The following is a 12,425-nucleotide window of genomic DNA, read 5'->3' as shown; positions in this document are numbered from 1 at the left end:
TATTATTATAAGAATAAACTTTTATAATTTATGATAGTGTCTTTAATTAAAATTAGAAACGAATAATTACGATAGAAATCGTAATAAAGAGATATACATTTTTTGAGTACTTTTAATTTAAATTGTTCTTAATAGTAGAATCACTAATGGTTATAGTTACCGTATATTTATCAATAGGATATTCTTATGATGAACATAATATTAGAATTTTTCTTTAACCTGCGACTATCATAGTAATTGACAATGTATTTATTATACTTTGATTTCGGACACCTAATACCATACGGTGCTAATTGAATGGGTATTGGGTATGATTTAAATACTTGTAGAATTAATAATTAGTCAATATAAAATCCATCAACTATGCAATGAGTTTGAGTTCTACGATTATAATGAATGAAATAAACAATGCCTTGGTCAAGGGGTTTGAATGAATTAAGAAATGAGTTTCTTAAGGCATTCATAATTCATTATAATAATGGTAACAAGTTAGAGAGTTTGACAATCAAACCGTACTCTAAAAGTTAGCCAAGAGCTGAAAAGATGGAAGGAGTTATATTTTTTGTTCATCTTGGGTTCTTAGTAAAAATATTATTACTTCATACTATCGGGTCGTCAAGGAGTGTTACTAGACGCAAACCTTGATTAGTAAATTTAGTACGACTAATTTACTACCCGCTTAGTATTGAACCTATGGGGTCACACACTAACGAGTATTCTAATCCTTAGTAAATAATTATTTAATTATTATTTTGATTTGATCAAATAAATAATTATATTAATTCAAATGAAATATTATTATATTCTTTGCTAACACCATGAATATAATAATATGATAATTGAGAATATGAAATAATTAATTATTTATTTTATGATGAGTTTTAAATATGGATAAGATCCTAACTTTAAATTAAGTTGTAATTTGATTCATTAATCAGTCACCAATCTTATACTATAAATATACGTATATGGTAAAAGAAAAACAATACAAATTTTCTTCTACCTTCACATACACATATATTCCAATTCTTAGTGAAGAATTGCTGGTGCAAAGAGTTGTCGAAAGTTGTTCAGTTAAATCCATTGGTCAAAGAGTTGACAACAAGGGTCAGTCTCGGTGTGGATACACATAATACCACTGAAAGGATTACATATGTTCATAACACGCAGCAGAAGTAATAAAGTAATCCTATTGATCTATTTTGTGCTTAAGATTTTAATTCAATAAGATGTTCATAACACCGAGATTGACCCTTATTGTCAACTCTTTGACCAATGGATTTAACTGAAAAACTTTCAGTAACTCATTGCACCAACAATTCTTCACTAAGAATTGGAATATATGTGTATGTGGAGGTAGAAGAAAAATTGTATTGTTTTTCTTTTACCATATACATATATTTATAGTATGAGATTGGTGACTAATTGATGAATCAAATTACAACTTAATTTGAAACAGAATTAGTTAGGATCTTATCCATATTTAAAATTCATCATAAAATAAATAATTAATTATTTCATATTCTCAATTTTAGTGATTCTACGATTAAGAACAATTTAAATTAAAAGTACTCAAAAAATGTATATCTCATTATTACGATCCCTAACGTAATTATTCGTTTCTAATTTTAATTAAGGACACTATCATAAATTATAAAAGTTTATTCTTATAAAAAGAAATAATAATAATTTATGATAGTATTTTATTGGACATACACACTTATCTCCAACAATCTCCCACTTGCACTAGAGCCAATGATAGATTGGATCTAGGGCATACATGTATTTCCAACATTGGTACTATATTTAGTCATCCAATCCACAGCTCTATTTGCTTCTTGGGACACCCACTCAACGTGAACAAGTCAAGAACGTGATAAAAGCTCCTGACTCTTGTGAACTAAATCTGTTACTTCAGATGAATACCCACTTGTAAGATTATGCATAATGGAAAGAATGTCAAGGCAATCCGTTTCACATAATATCCCTCAAACCGCAATTTCAAGCTAAAACCAACCCCCTTCAAGTAGCAAATAATTCACATCTGATAATAGACAGGGAGAATGCTTCCAGAGCAACCCGAGGTCCAACCTCCCTTAGAATCTCTAATAATATACCCGAATCCCGCTAAATTTGAATCCAGATATAAGCTTGCATCACAATTAACTTTAAAACTGCTATCTACTGGTGGTTCCCAGCACAGGTGATTTTGGAGAGACCTAAAGGCATTGTTTCGATTCTTGTAAACCTGTAAGTCCTTGGCGGTAATTCTGGCCAAGGCAACTACCTTGTGGTCTGTTCAAGGGTTATCAGCATTGAATATATCATTGCAACTATGTCTCCATACCCATTGAAGTCCTACACCAAAAGACGCCTCATTGTCAACCAAGGTCTTCCGAAACCAGTCTTCAAGAGCAGTACTAGCCGTCGAGTCCAAGATACTAGGATCCAACATATGCCAAAATACTCCATTATTTTTTGCGCCTTGTTGCATCTCTTACACATATCTGAATAAGCTAAATGCCGCTTGAATTGAAAAGTCTTAGTTGGTAGAGCATCAGGTAAGCCAAGCCACATGGTGAATTTGAACTTCTTCGGATTGTTAGTATTCCACAACCAGTTCTAGTTGCTATTGGCATTCCAATTCAAAGTTTTCTCTAATAACCATTTATAACCCTCCTTTGCACTATATTTTTTTGTTGCTGCAGGCCACCACTCCCACTGTGGTTCCAAATCAGTCGAACTAAGATATCTCAGACTACGAATAAATTGCTTAATCTCATGCAGAATAGGCGTGGTAAGACTATTAACCTTCTAAGATACCCCTTTCCACAAGTCAGCCACTATGAAATCTGATTCAAAAATATGCACATAAGAAACAAGGTTGCAAAGCTTACTAAAAGGAGTCCACTCATCATATCAAAATGATTTGTGGACATCTCCAACATTCCAATAAAGCCCTTCCTTGAGATAGTCATAGGCACTAACAATGTTCTTCCAGGTAGCCGATGAAGAATTTCTACTGTTTTTGCTCATACCAGACTGATTCCTGAGATATTTATGCTTTAGAACCTACACCCATAACTTCTCACTATTATTTAGACAATCACATACCAGCTTTCCCAGAAGTGCCATATTAGCACATGAAGTATCCCTAATACCCAATCCTCCTACTCTTTTTGGAGTTATGGCGACCTCTCACCTGATCAGAGGCAGCCCTTTTCCGGTCGCTTGGCCTTTCCAGAAGAACTGTCTCATCAAGGAATCAATTTTATTACATGCATACTTTGGGATAAGAGAAATTTGCATGTCATAAACTGGGATAGAGGCCATAACCGATTTAACAAGACAAAGCCTCCTTGCCTTATTCAGCAGGCATCCTTTCCAACTGGAGAGCTTCCTCAAAATTTGTTCAATAACCTCCTGATCCGTCCTCCTAGAAGCTCTGGCATGACCGATGTTAATTTTCAAGTTTTTATCCAAATTATTGCAGAACCGGATGTTAGAGAGAGAACATCTTTCCTCCTCTCTGACACCCTCTTGGAATACTGGGCCTTCGACTTATGAAGACTTACCTTCAGACCTGACGCTCTAGAAAACAAGTCCAGACAATGTGTAACCTCTATTACTTGAGCTTTCGATGCCTTATAGAAAAGCAAGAGGTCATCTGAAAATATCAAATGAGAGAGTCGATGTTCGTTTCTAGAAACCGCTACCGAGTTCCACGAATCTTGAGAAATTCTATGAAAGATAAAGCAGGCAAGCATTTTCATGCAGAGTACAAATAGATATGGAGACATAAAATTTTCTTGCCTCAACTCTTTCTTTAGATTGAAATTTTGGAGCCTATTCCAATTTCACAAAACTGCCAACAAAAAAGAAGTCACACAATTCAATATAAGTTGTGCTAGTGTGTAATTCTTAAAAAATAATATATATATATAATATGTTTAATTTAAATATCATTAAAAAGATAACATACTTAGTATATTCTATTAAAATTTTACGTAATTTTTTTTATTTTATACCAAAAAGTAAATATATAATAAAATAACTATACATTTAAATATTTCAAAAATACCTTGTTATGTAAAATAGTTTTTTCTTCATGATCATAAGTGTACCTTTATCAAGGTTCTGAAAATCGAACAAATTATCGAATCGTTCTAGTTACTGGTTCGTTAGTTCAATCGGTTCGATTGTAGTTTTACCAAAAAAATTATTTTATAATAAAATAATAAATAAAATATAAATAAATACACTAAAATATAATTATAGTCTAATATAAACTTTAAAATATCATCCAAATTAAAAGTACCACATAACCACAATATTATGATCTCATTCAAATACAAACTCAAAAGTCAAATAACAAAAACAACCAACCAAATATAAAATGCCAACATCTAAGTTTGTCATCAATCACTAAACTCCGCCATAACTTACTCCAGATTTGTTTCATTGATATCTTCACCTTTATTTCCACTACTTGGACCAGAAAAATCAAGTGGTGCGATTTTTCTAAATTTCTTTCAATAAACCTTCAATTTGTTTTTCTACGTCGTAAGGGACTTGAGAACACTTTTTAATATCTCCACCTATCTTTTTCAAATGCTTCTTCATTCTATTAATTTCCCCTCCTCCAAAAGTACTCAGACAAAACAAGCATTGGTAATGCAATTTTTTTGTTTATTACTTGCAAAGTAACATATCTCCAAGTTGAATAAGTTTTTTCTCCAAACATTAGAAGTTTGTGAATGACTATCATTAGATCCCGGAGGAAGAGAAGCTTCATTCGAAGCAACAGGATTCGAAGCCGAATTATTCTCTGTATTATTATTCTTAGATATTTTTCGGTTGATACTCTCATCCATACCTAAATATTACCAGCAATCCAATAACAACACAATCTAATTACAATACTACAGCAACTCACTCCAACCCAGTAATATCAACAGTCGAAATTATTCAATTATTCAATTATTAATCAATTATTCAACAATTAATCAATGCTTCAACAGCAAAGTTAACTAACAACAATTAATCAATGCTTCAACGATTAATAAATGCTTCAACAACAAGGTTAACTAACAAAAATAATCAATTATTCAACAATTATTATTACAAAATAAAAAATTAATACCAAAGCTTGAAGCTGGAACAGAGAAGAGACCGACGACGGAGGAAGTGGCTGACGCAGTGGAAGTGTGGAACAGAGCTGGCGCCGGAGGGAAGTGGCTGCACGACGGAGACAGCAGGCGATAGTGGTTTCAATTTTCAAAGCTCAAACGGTGGTGGCTAGACGAAAGTTATGTTGGTGGCTTCGAAGGTCGAAGCGGTGGGTGGATGGAAGTTACGCTGGTGGCTTCGATGATGGTGAGACGAAGGAGAACTGGAAAAGAGGGGAGTGCTGGTTCGCGTTCTGCTTCTGCCCATTGTGGAACTGGAGAGTAGATGGGTAATGGTTAGGAAAGTTAGGGTTGGAAAAGGAAAATGCTGCCATTTTTGGAAATTTTTCAAAAATCGGCCGGATTAGGATTCGGTTCGACTGACCGGTTCTCGGTCGGTTCAACGTTCCAACGCTGATTTTACAATTCTTTAATTTTGACTTCTGTTCGAATCGTATTTGACAGTAATTCACAATTCAACCGGTCGGTTCGAACTGATTTTCAGAACCTTGACTTTTATATAAAAAGATACTTATATATTTGTCATATACAAATAATTAATTGCTTATAATAATAAAAAATATTTTTTATAAATATATTTAAATACAAATTATTTTTCTACTCCTACTTTTATTTATACTTTTGCTTCTACTTCTGAAAAAGTAATTATCTCTAATAATGCAAAAGCAAAAAGGTCAATATGTCTACGTATATATGTGTTACCATTGTTTATAGTTGTTTAATAATAATTGTGAGATGATTAACTCAATATATTAGAAAAAAAAATATGTTTAGGTATAAATTATATTAATATTTTTTCTTTTAATTTAACTGTTATGATATTATCCAACAGTATTTAGAAACAAAGGGACATGATGTTTTTCTTGTGTTTTTCGGCCGGGGGGATTATGGGATCATTAATCAATCAATATTGCATCAACAAAACAATCCAAAAATTTTGGTAGGTAAACTCAAGGAAAAGATGGTCAATGTTGATTAGTTATAAATTAGTTCATTGAACTAGCTATTAATGTGAAAACATCATTTCGAAGAAACTTGCTTTATTTCAGCTATGAGATCCAACTTACGTATATGTCGTAATTTACATATCTATATAAATCTTTGATTTAGCATTTTAGCTAGTAAATCGACACATGGTGACTTTTATAGTAAATCGAATGAGATTAATTCGATTTACATGCACGTGGATAAATAGTAAATCGAAAAAGGTTATTTTGATTTACTTTTTGTTTTATTTTTTTTGTATATCGAATTGGTAAAATTCGATTTATGAGCAACGAGCTAAAAGATAAATCCACTAAGTTTGAAAGTTCGATTTATCATGTATTTACCTATGCCACTAGAACATTACAAATTTTTTTAGCACTCCTAATGTAAGAACTGGCATAATCGTTTTAATAAAATAATAATATCTTTAACTGTCCAGAATAGATTCGAAGATATAGAAATGATATTTTAAAACTAAAAATGTGGAATTTAATTTCAATAAATTTTTTCGAGTTGGAAAATGTATCTTTTGCGAAAGCTTTTGTAAAAATGTGTACTGGTGCTTAAGCCGTCAGTACCAGCTCTAGTTTGCCTGATACCGCATATTTTGGAAAAATTAAATTTATTGTTTTGAAAGGATAAAAATAATTTATAATTGAAAACCGGGCGCTAATCTTAAAGGTTTTGGCCCAAAATGGGCCAAATAGACTAAAAACGCTAATGGATTGGACCGGGCCAAAACCGGACCCAAGGCCCAACATATATAAGTGAATTAATGAGCAACTCAGCTCATTTTCACCCTTGACAAAAAGAGTCACGCGGATTGAGAGAGAAGAGAGGTGAGGGTTTGGTGACACTATTTATCATCACCTTCCGGGAGCCATAACTTAAGCTACGGAGCTCCGATTGACGAGCCGTTTCGGCCATGCAAAGCTCTCATCGAGCTCTTCGATTCTAATTAGATTTTGTAGTGAGTATTTCTTTGTACTCTACCCAATTTTTGTTTTCCCCTTTGAACTCAAAAATGGCTTTGGATTTTTTAGTTTCTTTGTGTTTTGATTGTTTAGGGGTGATCTAGTATTGGAATATTATTGGATTTTACCCCTAATCTTGTTGGTAAGATAAGGTCTCATTAAACTCTTGTGTTTAGTTGTTTTTGTGAACCCTAGGTTTGATGTTTGTATGTTATGTGATGTTAGATTGAGTTTTGGTGTTTGTTGGAGTTGGTTTGAGGCTTTGGATCGAGTTTGGTAGCTTCGTTTTAGTGTTTTGTGCATATTGGAGATCAGCCAATGTATGATTTCGGTTTTCTTTATGTAATATGTAATGTTTCTGGACACTTAGGCTAGTTGACCCTAAGATAGGATTGAATGATATTGGTGTATGAATAATTATATGTGCATTGACGTTAATTGTTAGTTGTATTGGATTATTGTGGTTGATGATGATTGTTGGAAATTATTGGTGTTGATGAGTATTGATGGTGATTAGTTATATTGATGAATAATGAGGATTATGAGAATTTATGGTAATAAGTTAATGTAAAATATTTGTGATGGTTTGGAATGAAGGATATTGATGATTATGATGTGTGATGATATATGTTGATGATGATTTTGGATTTTGAATCCTGTGGTTGGTGTTGATATTGAAAGGTGGTTGAAAGAATTTGATGTGAACTTAGGTTGAATGTTAAAGTTGGATGAGGTGAGTATTAAATGGTTTAGATGATTGAACGGTTGATTTTTAAGAAATGAGTGGTATGTACCTTTGTGTTGTTTTGGTATTGTTTGGATTGTGAGTAGTTTGGTTTAAATTGAGAGTTTTGGTGAATTTGAGTTTTTAAGGTTTTTGGTAAAAAATGGGTTTTAGGCCAACTTTGGCGGATCATATCTTGAGCTACAGTTTTTGAAATTTATCAAGTTTTGTATCAAATTAAAGATAATTCAAAGAGTTTTAAAACGGTATAGATTTCGTAGAAATAAGAGTTTTGTGGAAAAAGATATGATCGTTGGAAGTTAGTGTCAAAAATATGAATTCTGTGATGTTGCAGAATTTGTGATTTCTGGTTTGTGTGCGCACGACACTACTGTGAGCGTGCTCTGAACAATGGCTAGGTTTTGGCTTGTGCGTACGCATAGCACACATCCTGTGAGATTTTGAAAATGTGCATACGCACACTCTGGTGCGCACGCACACCGGGAGATGCCTATTGTTGAGAGCGATCGCACACTCTAGTGCGCACACACCCTATGAAATTTGCAACTTGTGTGTATACACAACATCGTGTGCACGCACAAGCTGGGAAAACTCTTATGGGCGTGCATACGCACAACCCTATGCATACACACACCCCCCCGGTTTTCAATAAAAACCTTGTTTTTAACCGTTTTACCTTCTCGAGAAGCTTGCAAACTTCCGTAACACTTGTCTAAAACTTTTTTGCTAGTATTTTAGGCTTTGAATCAAGAAAAAGAATAATGAGTAAATTAAATGGGGTATTTTTGGTTATGAGTTTAGAAGACGGAGGGTTAGGTTGCTGAAGTGGTGGGTGAGTGGGCGGAATACTATATTGGGGATGACTAAAAGGATTTGAGAGGTGATGATAGTTGATGGCAAATTTGAGAAAATAAAAAATGATGATGGTTATGATAAGTTGAGGACTCAGAAAGGAGTGATGAACTTGTTGAATGTTGAGAGTGTGTCAAACACTATATCCTTGGGTTAAGTATGATGATAACTCAAAAAGGAATGATAATCTTGTTGAATGTTGAGAGTGTGTCAGGTACTATATCCTTGGGTTAAGTACGATAGTATACAGGGCACTATGTCCCTGGTAATGAATTATGATTAATAACCTTTTCTGCTGCAAGAGTGTGCCAGACACTATATCCTTGGGTTACGCATGCGAGTGTACCCAGCACTATATCCGTGGGTCAATAGAGTGTGCCCAGCACTATATCCGTGGGAGTGGCAGAAAAGTTACATCCGAAAGGATGTGTCAGGTTTGCATTTATAGACTGACAAGTGATATCATGAGCCAATAGGAAAGGCATTCATCATATGCATCTTCTACCTGCTTGTTTACTTTACTTAATTTCTGTTATGCCTAAATGAATCACATGTTTACTTGCTAATTGTTATATTTGTTGTACATGTACTTTACTTGTGCTTTACTTATTTTCATTACATGTGTTTTCTGCTGGGATTGAGGAGGTTCAGAAGGTGGTGGCAATGAGATCGCACAGAGGTTAGGTTCACGAAGGCTGTGGATACAACGGTGTGATTAGTACTAGTTAGAAATCTCCTAAATTTAGATAACCCTCTTTATTGTTTATGGTTTACGTTATTTATTTTGGTAAGCTTGAATATCTGTTTTTGGTGTGAAGTTCTAGGATTGTCTTTGGCGTCCCGAAACCTTACATTTTATATATTGGGCACTGTTACCAAATTGAGAACCTCCGGTTCTCATACCATATGTTTTTGTTGATTTTCAGATGCAGGTCGTAATTCACCTCGGTGAAATTGCGGACATAGTGACAGAGTGGAGTATAATTCCTTCCTTGTTTATTCTGTTTTACTTTTGTTGTAGTATTCTCTCACCTCTTGTATTTTTAACTTTGTTGCCTTAGAGGCTTTGTTTTCTGAAAACTTTGAGAGATAGGTTGTTGCTATTTTAAATTTCGAAATTATATATATATATATATATATATATATATATATATATATATATATATATATATATATATATATATATGTATTGTCTACTTAAATTATTACCTTGTATATCTTGGAGCTATCTACAAGATTTTATATATTATGTCTTGTTCTATCTTACCTATGCGTTTAGTTATCGTGTGTAAACGCTTCGCATTTGGTAATTTCGTCTTATGCAATTTGAGCTTTTATTCCTTCATTGGGCTTCTAGTATTACTATTTCTTTCTATATATGTATATATGATATTATATGAGCCTTTGAACTGTCGTGACACTTTGTTATCCTTCACTTTACGGCGCGAGGTAAGGCTTCGGGTAAAAGGGTGTTACACCTAATATCTTTTAAGTCATTTTTTTAAATTGTTTTGTATCAAATAAAATATTTTTTTGTGATATAATTTAAATAAATTTATTAAAAAATATATTTACTCAAATTTCAAATATAATACTCTTCTACGTAATTAATAATTTAAAAATTAAAAAAGTATTTTATTTTATGCCAATCAATTAAAAAAAGATTAAATTTAAATATAAATATTTATGCATGTACTCAAATTTTGAATAAAATACTCTACATAATCAATAATAATTTAAAATTAAAAAAAATTGTTTTATTCCATGCATTAAAAAAAACTAACAAAATATTTAATTATGAGACTTCTTCAAAATTAATATTTATTTATTAACTTAAAAATAACATATTTTAATTTTTTTTAAGTATTCTCAATAATCTTATTATTATTATTATTATTTACCTTGTCCAAAAAAATTAATAATTCATATTATAATAAAACTATAATAAGAAATTCAATAAAAAATAATAAAAAATAAAAAATTATAATATAAATTGTTGGCTTTTTTTAGATAAAATAAATAAAAAATTAATTATATATATAATAATAATAAAATTATTAAAATACTTAAAAAGTACTATAATATATTATTTTATATGTTATTTTTAATTTAATAAATAATTATTAATTTTAAAATTTTTTTAATTAAATATTTTGTTAGTTTATTTTTTTTTAATACATAGAGTAAAATAATTTTTAAAAAAATCTTACAATTATCGTCGTGCTTTTCATTTTATACCGGATGGCAACTTTTTCAGAGAGATATTTCTTTTATGTATTTCAATGACATCAATGTAGATTGTTTTTCTTCCATCAATTCTTTTATCCAAATCCTCTACTACTTTATTAAACGATGACATCGAATAATAGATTTAGAGTTTCTCAAGCAATCAAATTAAATATCAATAATTAGCATAGTAGTTTCCTGTAATCAAGAAAGTGAAACTATAAATTCGGAGCAGATTTTGAAAATTTTTTTATGATTAAAATATCAACATTTGTGTTGCTTTGTGTACAAAAATAGTTCGTGTACTCTCTAGAAAAAAATAATCGGATAAGAGTGTTTTTATTTTTTTCCCTATGTTTTCTCAACTTTTTACGTTTTTATTTGCATTAAACAATTTTTATTTTCAAAAATTTTAAAATAATTCATTATAATATTACTAGTTATGTGTTTAAAAAAATTAATTGGAATATGATATGTTAAGCTATTATTTTAAATTTTACCTCATATTCTTTTACAAAAATTTAATCTTTAAAATATCCTATTAAATAACATAATAATGTGTATAGTTATATATTATATATATAAAATTACCTATTAATATTCACTAGACGACATAGTTTAATATTAGTAAATAAGATATAATAAATATGAATATTGTGGTGATAATTAGTATTAAATTTCTAATAAATCAAAGATATTAATAGTAAAATTTATATTGCCCATTAACATTATGTACTCGTGTTATAATTAATTACCATTAATATTAAACTAATAAAAAATAATCTAAGTAACGAGTAATTTAAATAATTTTGTCAATTAAATTTTATTTTTTATTTTTAGAAGCTTTTTATTTCTTGTTGATATATGGTCAATATGAATTTTATTACTAATATTATGATTTTTTTTATTAAAAATTTAATACTAATTATTAACACAATATTCACATTTATTATATCTTATTTGTTAATATTCAACCATTTCGTCTAATAATTTTACATATAAATCGAATGTCACTGTATCGATTTACTATCAACCTATTTAAAACAACCTCGTTTGAATTATTAGCTGCTACAAACCATGCATAAATCTAATAATACTCATTGGATTTACTATTATAGATAACATGCATACATAGATTTGGCTCAATTGGATTGGCATGAAATCCTAATATTTCGACTCACTCATTTACTATAAACAACTCATTTGATTGATATAAAAGTGTGGTTATAAGAGATGCACATAATGTTTTTAATTTTAGGGAATTTAACTAATTTTTTTCTTTAACTAGTTTAATTACGTTTTTTACTCTTAAAGTTAACTAATTAAAAGTTATTTATCTATATTTTTCTTTCATATTAATATAATATGCTGAGTTAATTAATAATTAATTAATGGTAGTACTTTCTTTCTCTTGTATGTGATTCTTACTATAAGTTTGCAACATTTTATAAT

The sequence above is a fragment of the Arachis hypogaea genome, chromosome 19 (assembly GCF_003086295.3).
Source record: "Arachis hypogaea cultivar Tifrunner chromosome 19, arahy.Tifrunner.gnm2.J5K5, whole genome shotgun sequence".
NCBI lineage: Eukaryota > Viridiplantae > Streptophyta > Magnoliopsida > Fabales > Fabaceae > Arachis > Arachis hypogaea.
This window is presented reverse-complemented; position numbering follows the sequence as displayed.